Source organism: Trachemys scripta, chromosome 3 (assembly GCF_013100865.1).
Source record: "Trachemys scripta elegans isolate TJP31775 chromosome 3, CAS_Tse_1.0, whole genome shotgun sequence".
Taxonomy (NCBI): domain Eukaryota; kingdom Metazoa; phylum Chordata; order Testudines; family Emydidae; genus Trachemys; species Trachemys scripta.
Window position 1 is genome coordinate 166,444,006 of NC_048300.1, and position 13,264 is coordinate 166,457,269.

Sequence of the window (13,264 nt, forward strand, 5' to 3'; positions counted from 1 at the left end):
TATCACAACTAACAATTGTGGTTACATTATAGAAACAGCGATTAACATAAGGCACCATGGGTTGGACCCAGTGTCCATTAATTAATACAATATCACATCTTGTTTTTACACACACACATGCTTTACCAACATAGAAAATAACAGACCCCTCTTCCTGGACAACATCGAAGGAACAGTGAGACTTATTCCCAGGTTACCCATTCATCCCAACCCTTATGGCTAGTTCCAATCAAGGGAGCAGGTGCAATGTGAATTTAAACCAAATTGCTAGCATGAGCTTGTCACCATGTGTGCCCTTTAATGGAATTACCCAGTCTGGGGGACCTTGCTGAATCAAGTCATGTCCAGCTAAAGTCCATCTCAGCGGTTCCCAGTTTACGAGGAACTGTGTGATATTGTTGCCTGCTGGTGTGATCAGAGACAGCTGCAGTTTATCCGGGTAATGGAAGTGTCTGAGTTCCAATGACAATGATGACACATAGGAGCATGGTTGTTCCCCAAACAGCGGAGGAAACCCAGGCTACCCTGCACCTTCCGCCACCCAGGAGGCTGTCACTGGGTGTGTTTGAGGGTGTACGTCCTGTTCGAGACCACAATATTTGTGTTTGGGGGCCATTACTCTAGTGTACCACCTGATTTATTTCATTGCAACTCTCAACTTTCAGGAGGATGTTAATGATTACCTCATATCTTTACCCATTAAAAAATAATCTGAGCTCTTTGCTAGTTTTCTGTTCAGAAATCAAAGTTCTCATCAGTTACTCATCAATTCGCTCATCTGTTTGTCCTATGCAAGACAATTTCTTTGAAGAATGAAGGATGATTCCAAGTCTGCTGATACTGTCACTCTGGGGAGTATGATTCATGCAATAATCTTCCTTCCTTTTCTTTTTTCTTATATTTGCTGGAACAGTGAAATAGCCTTTACATATTTTTCATCTTAAAACATTCTTCCTACCACACTGCAATAATTCATTACACTCCTAAATCCTTCTTTTCTTACCTTTAGAAAACACGTTTACCAATGAAAAAAAATCCTCTAAGTGAAGATATATAATATTCCATTCTATTATTGTAAACATCTAATCTTGCCAAGGTCCCCATCCTTTTTTCACTGTCTCTACCTTTTGTGAATGAGCTCTTCCTACAACAAAATAAGGCTAATCATTAATAATAGTTCTTAATAATTCCTTTTATCTAAGGCTCTCAAAGCTCCTTAAAAACATTGTATTTTCCTTTTTTCAGTAGGGAAGATTACTTAACATGCTCAAAGACCTACAGTGAATCAATGACATTCAGGACAAGTTATCCTGATTCCCAGTCCCCAGCTAGAACATGATTCCTTTTTAGTAGAACCCACCAGAGATATCTATGGGGACAATACAGGATTGAGTTAGTGGAGTATCTATGGCCTGGTCCACACTAACCCCCCACTTCGAACTAAGGTACGCAAATTCAGCTATGTTAATAACGTAGCTGAATTCGAAGTACCTTAGTTTGAACTTACCGCGGGTCCAGACGCGGCAGGCAGGCTCCCCCGTCGATGCCGCGTACTCCTCTCGCCGAGCTGGAGTACTGGCGTTGACAGCGAGCACTTCCGGAATCGATCCCAGAAGATCGATTGCTTACCGCCGGACCCGGAGGTAAGTGTAGACATACCCTATTACTACTCCAAAAGGAAAGAAGCAGGGGAATGAGCTGCTACTGATGGTGGTTCTACTTCAGAGCAATTCCTCAAATCATGAACGGTTGTGATTCTTACTCTCAAAGTTGTGAGCTCGAGTAGCAACCTGTATCCTTTCAGAGACCCTTCTGCGTGCTTGCCTCACTTGCTGCACCTTTTACTGCATATAATTCATAAAAATAAAAATATAATATTGTACTGAACCTGCTGGCTCATTACCAGCCAGGTTCCCCTCCACCCAGGCTGGGCTGAGCTGGAGGGAAAGAATCTAGCCAGTGCAGGACACTGTGTTAACCAATTCAATGTCTATCCAGTAAAGTGCTCCATAATTCCTAGGGTACAGGAAAAGGAAGTAACATCCTGAGGTCAGAGGGGACCAGCCTCAAGAGAGATCCAGAGGTGTGTGTAAGGCTGAATGGACTTCAATACTTTGACTTGACACATTTAGTAAAAACTTTTCTTGAAGAAAAAATCAATTCACAACATATTTTGGTGTGCTTTGCAGTGTTGCCACCACACATGTGCAACATGGTTTTGGCCTCTACTGTAGGAGCTCTTGTGAAAACTTGATAAATTCCTGCCTTAGTGTGATTTGGGAGGGGGAGGGGGGACAGAAGAAGGGGGGGACTCCCTCCTTCACATAATGTCCAATAGTCTAGATGAAAATTCACCAAGTTGTAATTTAGGAGATTGAATTCTAGTCCCAGCTCTTCCAATGATCGTTGTTCATAATTCTGTCCTTCATAACCTCATACGTCTACTGTAGGGGAGGTAATGATCATTCTCCCATTCTACAGATAAGACAACTGAAAGCGTGTTTAAGGTTACTTCCAATGGAGCTGGGAATAGAAGCCAAGTCTATAAAATAGCAGACCCAAGTCGGGTATGTCTACACTTCAAAGTGGGATGTGTGTGTGCAGTTTACCTGTGCTAGCTGTGATTGAGCTGCTGTATTAAAAAAAGAGTATAGACACAGCAGCAGACACAAGGCATGTATCTGAAGTGACAAGCCTTTTCTACCTATGGTTGCCAACCCTCCAGGATTGTCCTGGAGTCTCCAGGAATGAAAGATAGCAATGTTTGTTAAAGTATAGGTGTCCTGGCATTTAGCCACCAATGCCATGAGGCAGTGTGCCTCGGTTTTCCCTTCCACACAGCAGTGTAGGCCTGTCATGTAAACCAGCCTGTTTACAGGTATAAGCTGAAAAGCAACATGCTTGTGGCACTGTCTTGTCACCATCCCTAGCACGTACAAAAGTTTTTTCCACAAATCAGGTATGTCCCACATCTTTAAAGCGTTTACCATTAGTATTAACTCTTTTGTCTTGACCCCTAGATGAAGTAGGAAAAGACACAAGATTAATAGCAAATCTACGGCGGACAGACTCTGCTCACACAATTTAGCTTGTTCAGTGTCTATTGCATTTCCCAATTCCTTTGTGTACCATTGTAGGTGCTCTGATATAGATTCTTCTGCCTCTTTGGAGAAGGCTCTCAGTTCAGGCATGTGTTTGAGGCTTTGGCAAGGAAAGGGTGCACTGCAACCATGCCTGCCCTCGGCTCCTCCGTCTGGAATTTCTTTGGGTTGGACCCCACCCCCTTGTGAAGCTTCCCAAATGCAAAGTTCTTCTTCCCCCAGCCTTGAAGAGAACGTGTTATCTCTCACAAGGGTAGCAGGAACAACATTCTTTAATGGAGTGCTTTGAATTGGTAAGATCCCCTCGGTCACCCCACTCTTTGATCCCCACAGGTCAGCTGGGTGGACTCTCCCCTCCAGGAGATCTGACCCCCAGTCTTCCCTCAAAACCTGATTCATAGGTGAGGAGGTCTGGCATTTTAGATGCAGATTCTTCACCCTCCCCCTGGAGAAAAGCCTCCCTACAAAAGGTGGGCAGTGCCTCCTGTCCCCCTTTCCAGTGGGGTAGCCAGGTGGAGGGAAGAGAGGGAGTGGGGGAAAAAAAGGCGCCACCCGCTGCGGCACTTTTACTGATGGGGCAGCGCTCCGGGTCTTCAGCAGCAGCTCGGCGGCGGGACCTTCACTCACTCCGCAGGTCTTTGGCGACATTTCGGCAATGAAGTTTCAGTGCCACCAAAGACACCCGAAGCGAGTGAAGGTCCCGCCGCCGAAGTGCCACTGAAGACCTGGAGCGCCGCCCCGTCAGTAAAAGCACCGCAGCGGGTGACGCCATTTTTTCCCCGCTCCTTGGTGAGTACAATTAAAAAGGCGCCAATTGTGCTCCCCCCCCAGCTACACTACTGCCCCTGTCACCTTCTGTCTGGACTTCCCTCTCTGGGCTCCCCTCAGAGGCAGACACTCCTGTGTCTCCCAAAAGGGAAGCTTACCCTGGTCCAGCTGTGGGCTCACAGCTACCAGCTATGACAGACCTTTCACGGGAAAAGCAAAATCCTTCCCCTCCCTCCTGCTTTCACTCAGGTTGGGCTTGCTTCCAGCTACACACGTGTCTTAGCCGCTTTGCCACACTGCCTCTCAAAAAGAACATCCAAAATTACGTATGTAACACACACTGCAGCTACATGTTACTATCTAGTGACTAAACCACATATAGGAGTTTATGACTCTGCTGTTGTCTCCATACTAGCAGACCTGGTCCTTTAGCACAGGTGACATAGATTCATGCTGTTGCATCTAGAGAGCCTGGATTCAGTCCCCATAGACAACCCCCAAAAAGGTGTCTGTGGGTACTCTCTGTAGCCATTAGAACACACTCTCCCAGAAATCCTGATACCAATTGTCCCACCACTGTTTCACTACTAGTTGTATAACCATTGGCAAAGTGCATTTTGAGTTTCCCCCTAGAGGTTGAAGATATCGATACGTTTTTACTCTAGCACATAGTGCTGAAGCAGAGGAGGTTTGTACTGTGGATTTGAAGATAGTGAGTCCAAAACCTGCTGATGACTCTAAGTAGAGGAAATAATTTCAAACAATTACTCCACAATCCTTACACTTTTAATATATTATTTGTTTTGTTGTATTACCTAGAAGCCAGTTATGGACCAGGACCATCACGCTAGGTGCTGTATCAACACAGAATACAAAGATAGTCCCTGCTCCAAGGAGCTTAGAGTGCAAGTATACGACAAGAAATGACAGGTGGATACAGACAGGTGGGGAGTAGAAAACAATGAGACAATACTGGTCAGCATGATAGACAGTGGTCTCAGCACACCAGCAGTCTAACCATTATCAAGTTTTTTGTAGACATCACAGCAAAGGAGAGTTTTGAAAGTTTGGAATTACTTTATATTGGAAATCTTTGTATTTAGAAGCAAATTTAGATCTTGTATAAATATTTGTTTTATTGTTGCATTTTAATGTTTGTAATTGGGCTAATAGGAGCTGGCCTTTTAAGAACAGGATGTGGCACTTTATTGTAGTGAGAAATGTATTTGAGACTGGGACCAACATGTAGGAGATTTTGCCTCTGAGTCCAGAGAATGGAAGACACTTTCAATGAACATTCCAGAAGGGTAAGAACTTGATTTAATAAACTTATCTTTCCAGAAAGCAAGACCCATTCCCATATGTGTTACATTAGCACTTATTGAGGACTACATGCTTCAGGGTATTACTAGTGCCTGGTGGGTCTTGCCCACATGCTCATGGTCTAACTGATCACTATGTTTGGGGTCGGGAAGGAATTTCTCCCCCGGGGTCAGATTGGTAGAGACCCTGGGTTTTTTTCGCTTTCATCTGCAGCATGGGGCATATATCACTTGCAGGTTTAAACTAGTGTAAATAGTGAATTCTCTGTAACTTGAAGTCTTTAAACCATGATTTGAGGACTTCAGTAACTCAGACGGAGGTTATGGGTCTATTACAGGAGAGGGTGGATGAGGTTCTGTGGCCTGCAATGTGCAGGAGGTCAGACTAGATGCCTGATCACGATGGTCTCTTCTGACCTTAAAGTTTATGAGTCTAATGAGTTCCAGAGTTTTTCACCAGTTTGAATTCAGCCCAGCTCAGTAGATTAAAAGTCGTTCCCATCAGATGGATGTTTAGTGGCCCTACATGAGAGAAGTTTGGTGGGATGCAGTTGCAGCTCCCGTGTTAGAAACTCTATGCTTTGCATAAGATTGCAAACTTTTCAGAGCACACAATTACCATATGCTTTTACAAGGCCAAGCACAAGGAGGTGTATCTCAGTTGAGTACCCTAGGGAGAGCTGCAGCTGGAGGGGTCAAAACTATGTTATTTGTGATACATTGCAACACTGTAATTGTCACACATAAATTGGGGTGGGGAAGTTTAAAATTCTGAAGATGGACAAAAACATGATGTCACCTTTTTGTAAATCTTATGATTCTTTTGGGTTTGACTCATGATTTTTGAACTTTTGCATTAGCAATACTGTCATAGTTATATTAATGCAGCCAAACTATAAATGCAGATAGTTTTTGTGGGTATTGTACTTTATTCCACTACCTTAAATCTGTCTTTTCAATACTTTTTCCCCATTTCAGTAGGTTTTCAATGTTCTGCACTTTGCTAAAACCATGTAAAATTAGTTAATATCAAATCTAGATTAAATACAGTAGATGCCAGACTATATTAAGTAGTTCCAATACAACATACCAATGGAGCCCTCTACAGGTTATTAGTTCAAACTGATTGTTTCATAGCAAGATATAATATTTCCAAATACATATTTAATTGTCACAATCATGCACGTCTCCTAGTTTATCTTGCTTTTAATGAGTTAATACAGATATAGAGTACATTTAATTGGGTTAAACTTAAATGAGATGGCCACTCTATAACAACATCTCTCAAGAGACCAGTTTAGCCTAATCATAGTATATGGTAATGACTATTGCTTAATTGGGATATAATTAACATAAATCTGCTTAAAAGGGATACATTCAGTGAGTATTAAGGGGTTCAGTGTTGCTTACTTCCATGTTAAATTCTGATCTCTAGTTTACCCAGAAGTTGACAAATAAAGATTAAAAGATGAAAAAATAAGGATAGAATATAAAAGAAATGCAAGTAATATAATTTTTGTTCTGGTATTTTAATTCGGCACAGTATTTTATTTTAAGACCTTATTGGGATTTTTTAAATGGTGATGTCTTTTAATTGGGAAGACAAACTATCTTTCAGGGTTCCAATTTAAAGGATCCATCCAGCTAAAATATTTTAAACAAATTTTTATAATCTAGAGAGAAGAAGATGACTCTAGCAATCCTGCTGTGTATTAATCAGTGAACTAGGAGACATGCTATCCAGTCAAGAATTGAGTAAAGGCATTGGCATTACTCAGAGGGAGATCAAATTGTAAAAATTCAATAAAAACATTTATGATATTTTGCTATTTTAATGTTTCATGCATTATTTTTCTTATTGGTCAGTCACCAGTAGTCAAGTTAAAATTTCTATGTAACAACATTAAATTATCTTTCAATTAATTAATTCTACTATTCACTTTTTAAAGATATTTTTATTTCAGTTATGCAGTTAAGACCCAGTCCAACATTCAGCTGAAAGTCTCCTATTTATTTCAGTGGGATTTGGCTTGAACTCTATAGGCTCAAATGCATAGATCACAACCTTAGGCTGTTCTCTGACATGATTTCTCTGCAGATCTGTTCATGGAGATTTTGCAAATAGTGAACTCCATGGCTTTTTGGTGAGTCTGGGGAGGAATGCAACACTTGTGTCCTGACACCTATGTCCTCTTTTCTGACATACACATATGCTGACACGATAGCCTGAATGTCACAATTGTCTGTGTCACATTATATGCTACTTCAGAATTATGCATAAATTTGTGGTTGTTCTTAATGCCTTTTTCCAGCAGATTGCATCCTTTCCTCTGAAATGCATTTCATGGCATTTATTTATGCCACTGTTACCTGTGGGCTGATTAATGCCTTCTATTAGAGCAGCCCTTGATATGTCTCTACACTGCAATGTGGGGTGAGTAGCTTTGAGTGCATGACACTGTGTAATTCACCTATCTATAAGAATCTGTAAAACACCCATTGTGTTAGTGGTGGGCAGTTTGATTCTGGAAGCAATTTGAGTTATTAATATCTTTAAAACCCTACACAGTTTGCAAGCTATTTATATAAAAGAACACTTTCTTCCCTATATATCCCGTTATAACAAATGAAGTCTGCTGGGCCTTTTGGCTGTTAGTTCCCAGGTCAGCAGTAGGGCATTCTCAGTTACAGGACCCCACTTTTGGAATATGTTCCCTGAGACTGAATTTGTTTTGTTTAGTCATGCTTTGGATTGAGCATTCTTTGTTTTAGATGGCTGGATGTTTTAGCTCAGATGAGTTTTTATGAATAGTGGGAGCTTTGAGATGTTGTCAGTACTGCATTTCTGTAATAATTATTGTACAGTGATTAGATTCTTTTCTTTTTTGATGCCAAGCAAGAGAATAAACAAAATAAGAAAAAGAATCGTTGATTTTAAAAGATAAAATGAAGAACTGCAAGATTATTTACTAATGGCCTTACTAACAACTAACCTTCAGCATCTTCCAACCAAGAGAGCCATTAAATCTTTCACTGATCCCATTTTACAACATAGAAGAAGGTGGAATGTGTTTAAGAAATCAAAAGGGTTATGATCCCCAGCATTCTATAGCAAAATACTTGGCTGTACAGGACTGAAAGCTTTGGCATTAGTTTTATTATATACTTACTTGGTTGTTCAGCTGCCTGTTTTTTATTGTCTTTTTCTCAGGTACACATCACACAAATCACCTTCTCTCAGAGCCAGCTGCAATGTTAGGAACCTGACTACTCTCAGTAATCCCCAAATCACAGTGCAGAATAAGATTTCAGATATATGACCCTATAACAAAGGTTCTAAAATGGATCACTCTGGGGTGTAAAGTTCCTACCACACACAATTTTAGGGAAAACTCTTGACTGGTGACAAATAATTATTGAAGATTGAAAGTAGAGAGAAACAAGTAATGTAAAGACAAGTTTCATATATTGTTCAAAAATATATACAGATATTTATTATTTGCATTAGTAGTGTATAAAAGCCCCAGTCATGGACCAAGGTGCTAAATGCTATACAAAGACACAACCAAAAGATAGTCCCTGCCCCAAAGAGCTTACAATCTAAGTACGAGACAAGAGACAACAGATGGATACAAAAAGACCAATGGGGAAACAAGGAAACAATGAGACATCATTGATCAGCGTGATAGGCAGCCTAGCTTTTGTCAAGTTCTTTGAAGGTATCATGGCAAAGGAAATTTTTAAGAGAGGCAGGTTTGAAGCAGGAGATGAGTTAGTTTTGTGGATGTTTATGGGGAGCTCCTCCCAAGGGGGGGGGGGGCTAGAAAAAAGCACAAAGGGACTTGTTTGGAAATTTAACAAGTAGGTGATGGAGTTTGACATCATGGACTGATTGGAGGGAGTCAACATTGTGATGCTGAATGAGAGATGAAAGATAGGGTGGGGATAGATTGGGAAGGGCCTTGAAAGTGAAGACAAGCAGTTTATGTTTGGTACCATAGAGAAGGGGAACCCAGTGGAGGATGGAAAGAAAGGGTAACAAGTTTAAAGCAACACCTCAGGAAAATTATATTTGCAGCAGCATTCTGAATGGATATGAGTGGCAAAAGATTACATTTGTTAAGGCCAGAGAGAAGGATGTTGGAGTAATTGAGACACAAGATGATGACAGCCTTGATGAAAGTTTTAGCTGTGTGGATGGACAGGAAAGGACATATCTTAGAGCTTGTCTACACTTAAAAGGCTGCAGCTGTAGCACTTCAGCAAAGACTGTACCTATGCCAACAGGAGGGCTTCTCCTGATGGCTTAAGTACTCTACCTCCCTGAGAGGCAGTAGCTATGCTGATGAGAAAAGCCCTCCCATCAACATATCATTGTCTACACCGGGAGTTGGTATAACTGCATCACTCAGGGGTGTGGATTTTCCACATTACTGAGTGATGTAGTTATACCAACATAAGTTGCTGGGGCAAACCAAGTGCTAGAGATGATATGGAGAAAGAATGAGTAAGGCTTAAGTTTTGTCTACGCTGCACTGTAGTGTGGACTATGGGAGCATGAACTGCAAAGAGCACCAAAGAATTGCACTCTACCTGCCCCGTGTGGACACTGCTGGAGAGAACTTAAAGGTAGTTTGCATAAAAGTAGTCCTCTTTCAAACAGCACACTTTGATGCACTCTGCAATTCATACCCTTGTAGTCTGCACCACCATACAGTATAGACATAGTCTTAGACATACCTTGGATGTGAGTGTGACACTGTATGGCATCTGGGGAACACTTTAGGATATTATGAATACCAATATTGTAAAATGGCAATGAGTTGTGTCAGATATGCTATGTGAGGTATCTGCAAAAATGTTATAATTTGCCAAGTATGATAATCTTGTTTATATGTTTGTATCACCTTTGTATTATGAGCTATAGATATGTAGGGTATATCTGTATTTCAAACTTGTGATGTGCATCTCAGTGACACTCCCAGATTGTCTAGCCTGCTTGATGGGCAACAAAAATGATTAGGGGTCTGGAGCACATGACTTATGAGGAGAGGCTGAGGGAACTGGGATTGTTTAGTTTCCAGAAGAGAAGAATGAGGGGGGATTTGATAGCAGCCTTCAACTACCTAAAGGAAGGGGTTCCAAAGAGGATGGAGCTCGGCTGTTCTCAGTGGTGGCAGATGACAGAACAAGGAGCAATGGTCTTAAGTTGCAGTGGGGGAGGTCCAGGTTGGATATTAGGAAACACTATTTCACTAGGAGGGTGGTGAAGCACTGGAATGCGTTACCTAGAGAGGTGGTGGAGTCGCCTTCCTTGGAGGTTTTTAAGGCCCGGTTTGACAAAGCCCTTGCTGGGATGATTTAGTTCGGAATTGGTTCTGCTTTGAGCAGGAGGACTAGATGACCTCTTGAGGTCCCTTCCAACCCTGATATTCTATGATTCTATGGCCGATCAAGGGACATAAACTGTACAATGAACCCACTGAAAGGGTCAGGGATACACCTTATGACTCAGCTAGGCATGAAGGGGCATGCTTTTGGACAGAACTCCAGGTCATGTGCCGGGCAGCTTGTGTTTGGACCAAAGGAAATTCAAGCTGCATTGCAGGGCACTGTGCAAAGCCTCTTTTCTCAGGCCTTTGAATGAGGAGTTGGGAAGAAAGGGTAGTTTATTCCATTTATTTGATTCTGGGCTGAATTTGTGTGTACGTCATAACTGGCACTTGGAGTTCGTCCATTTTAAGAAATTTGCTTTGTTTTAACCAGTTCCACTACTATTTAATTAAAAGCTATTTACAGTACTAGGCCCTGACCCTGCAAGCACTTACCAACATGCTTAACTTTACTACCATGAGTAATTCCACCAGAATCAACATTAAGCATATATATACATGTCTGCTGGATTTGGACCTTACATTGCAGTGTGATGCATAAATTATCCTTTTAAAGTGATTTTCCTGTAGAGGTTTTTATTTAAATCATGAGTGCATGGGGCACTTTACAATAGTAAAAATATACATAACACAAAGTATCTGCTCTGAAGTGTTTACAGTCTCAGAATTCTTGCTCATTCCTATATGTTGCAATTAGTTGCTTAGCTACTATGGAGATGGGCAGTACGGAAAATATCGCAAGAGAAATAAGAAGTCAGTTTTTCTGTGTGAAACATTCAATCAGGGCCGTCCTTAGGCATATACAGCTGCGTAGGGCATTAGAAAATTTGGGGCACCACCAGGACCAGGGACAGCCCTTTTGGGTGCTCAGGGGAGCCTGCCAAAGAGGGCAGTGTGTGCTGGCCTGATGCTCCTTGCGCGCCACAGCCAAGCAGGCAAGGTGCTGGTTCCTCTCTGGCCCAGCTGCTCTTGGCCAGCAGGCCCAGGGCTGCCTTCTCCCTGCCCCCTCCCTCCTCTTGGCCAGCTGGCTGCCAGCTGAGGGCTCCTGCCAGTGACGGGGGCAGAGGAGTTCTCAGCCTCTGCAGCTCTGTTCTGGCCCCATCTCCTCACCCCAGAGGCTCGTACCACTTGGTGGTACAAGGGGGAGGCTCGATGGCAGGCCCAGGGGTTTCTGGTTGCTGAACCATTGCGGACAGCTGGGCTCTTCTGTCGCACAGCCCCCCCCGCCCATCTCCTTTCTCCACACTTGGGCCCCTGCCAGGCATGGGACAGCGCTGGTGGGAGGGCGCTGTGCACGCGCCCCAGCTATTATTTGAATGCAGAGGCCAGGGAGCCAGGGGTTCCTCAACCATGCTGGGCAGGAGGTAGCACTGGCACCCACTGGATGGACACCTTGACCAGTGGGTGCTCCTTGTTCTAGGTAAGCCCTCTCAGCCCAGGCCCCATGGAGCAACTAGAGCCCCACTTCCCTCTGTCCCATCCCCCCCACCAGCACGGCAGCTCTGTATCCTTTGCTGCCTCATCCCTCCCCCTCCAGGCTGCAAGCCCAGGCTGCCGCAGCGTCTGCTCCATACGAAGCTCGGTGTGTGTCAGCAATGATGGTGGTGGTAGGGGAAACGGACAAATAGTCCATCAACATTATAGAGTGCTTAACTTGTTTAAGCTGGTTTTAATAAAGTGCATGTGGCAAGTTTTTCAATACTGTAAGCTTACATTTGTGTTGCTAAGGGCAAATCGGGAACAGGGGCACCAGTTTAATAAAACTGCATAGGGCCCCATAAATCCTAATTAACCATCGTATTCCCTACTCATATTACAGCTGTACTGGATGTAAACTGACCCTTATTTTTTGAACATATACAAGATTTTTGGGGTGTTTTGCATTTAAAAATATTTAACTTGGATACAAATATAAACATACAGTATCTGCATTTTCTGTGCCGAGATACAGACTTTGGTTAACAAACTGCTTTTAGTCACACTGTAAAGTTACAGTGTTTGCAAGTATTTTTCCCCAATTATGTTAAAAAGCATAAGACTAATATATATATGTTAAAAACAGTTCAAAATAATGAGAGAGGAATAAAAAGTCACTAAAATAGAAACTTGATTCTTTATCATCTGAATCCCTAACATATAACCTTTCATTAAAAAAACAAACAAACAACAAAAACAGTTGCTATAGCTCAAGCAATTGGAAAAGGTTGAGTCCAAAACTTCAGTGTAATTTTGATCACCAAAATTCATGTTGTTTGAAGTCAAACATTTTTCCCCAATGTTTTTATACTATTAAAACCTATGTGAAAAAGGGAAACCAAACCCTTCATCCTCTATATGACAATCCTTTACCAAAAAAAAAAAAAAAAAAAAAAAGCCAAGTTTTAAAGTTAATATAGTACCCTAGCAGAAGCTATGTTGAACATTTTCTGAAATGCATATGTGATAAATTTATCAAAATGAGTATGCTACTTGAGGCCCTGAGCCAGCAAAGCACTTAAATCTATGCATAACTTTATGCATGTGAGTAGTCCCATCAATTACTCATGTTTTAAAATTATGTATGTTCTTAATGGTCAATCCCATTGAAATCAATAAAAACAACAAGGAGTCTGGTGGCACCTTAAAGACTAACAGATTTATTTGGGCATAAGCTTTCGTGAGTATCACGAAAGCTTATGCC